Source organism: Mandrillus leucophaeus, unplaced genomic scaffold (assembly GCF_000951045.1).
Source record: "Mandrillus leucophaeus isolate KB7577 unplaced genomic scaffold, Mleu.le_1.0 Scaffold377, whole genome shotgun sequence".
Taxonomy (NCBI): Eukaryota; Metazoa; Chordata; class Mammalia; order Primates; family Cercopithecidae; genus Mandrillus; species Mandrillus leucophaeus.
Genome location: NW_012103998.1, coordinates 323,070 through 324,328, shown reverse-complemented (window position 1 = coordinate 324,328; position 1,259 = coordinate 323,070). Strand labels below are relative to the sequence as shown.

Below are 1,259 nucleotides of genomic sequence, written 5' to 3'. Positions count from 1 at the left end.
TCTACTAAAAATACAAAACTTAGCTGGGCATGGTGGTGGGTACCTGTAGTCCCAGCTACTCAGGAGGCTGAGGCAGAAGAGCTGCTTGAACCCAGGAGGTGGAGGTTGCAGTGGGCCAAGATAATGCCACTGCACTCCAGCCTAGGCGACAGAGTGAGACTCCATCTCAAAGAACAAAAAAAGATGGTAACAATAGACACTGGGGATGACTAGAAGGGGTTGGCAAATGTGGACATGGGCTGAAAAACTACCTATCACATACTATGCTCACTACCAGAGTGACAGGATCATCCACACCCCAAACCTCAGCATCACGCAATATACCCATGTAACGAACCTGCACTTGTATGCCCTGAATCACAAATAAAAGTTGAAATTATTTTTAAAACAAAATAATGAAAACTGAAAAGTAATAATTATCAAACAATATGAAATGGTTAAGCCTCTTTCGTAAACACTAACAGCCATAATTATTTGGTACCTTAAAAAAAAAACATAAAAAGGATCTTAAATAAAAACACAAAACATACTGGAGAAAAGCCAAGATAATATGTGAAGATAATAACCACTGTGCTAGAGAATGTACATTGTACATTTTTTATATGATTATACATTCTTGCATTTTAAAAATAATTTTCTAAAACTAATAACCGAGACCATACAGATAGGAAACAGTATCACCGATAAGAAACAAGAGTCAGACAAAAACATCCACTAAAGGAAAAAACATAAAATAATTGAAACAAAAGACAATTATACATAAAATTAAGAAAACTGCCAACCCCTGGTAAAACTAAAAGGCTCAAAGTAGAACAAAAAAAGGGAGAAAAATCAGATGGAACGATGGGAAGGTTTTTTGGTTTTTGTTTTGTTTTGAGATGGGGTCTCTAACTCTGTTGCCCTGGCTGGGGAGCAGTGGCACAATCACAGCTCACTGCAGCCTTTACCTTCCAGAGGAGTAGCCAGGACTACAGTCATGTGCCACCACACCTGGCCAATTTTATAAAATACTTTTTAAAGAGATGGCATTTTGCCATGTTGCCCAGGCTAGTCTTAAACTCCTGGGCTCAGCAGATCTGCCCACCTCAGCCTCCCAAAGTGCTGGATTACAGACACAAGCCATCGCACCCAGGCAGAAAGTTTTAATCACTTTGCCTTTACTTCAAAAATTTTTCCACACATTTCTTTGTTAAAAACTGACATACCGGGCCGGGCGCGGTGGCTCAAGCCTGTAATCCCAGCACTTTGGGAGGCCAAGA

General features: G+C 40.0%; 1 protein-coding gene across 1 annotated transcript in view; it reads right to left on the bottom strand.

Annotated features, from left to right (window-relative positions):
- CDK17 (cyclin-dependent kinase 17) overlaps window positions 1-1,259 on the bottom strand; it is a 147,896-nt gene that overhangs the window by 118,937 nt on the left and 27,700 nt on the right. The window lies entirely within an intron of this gene.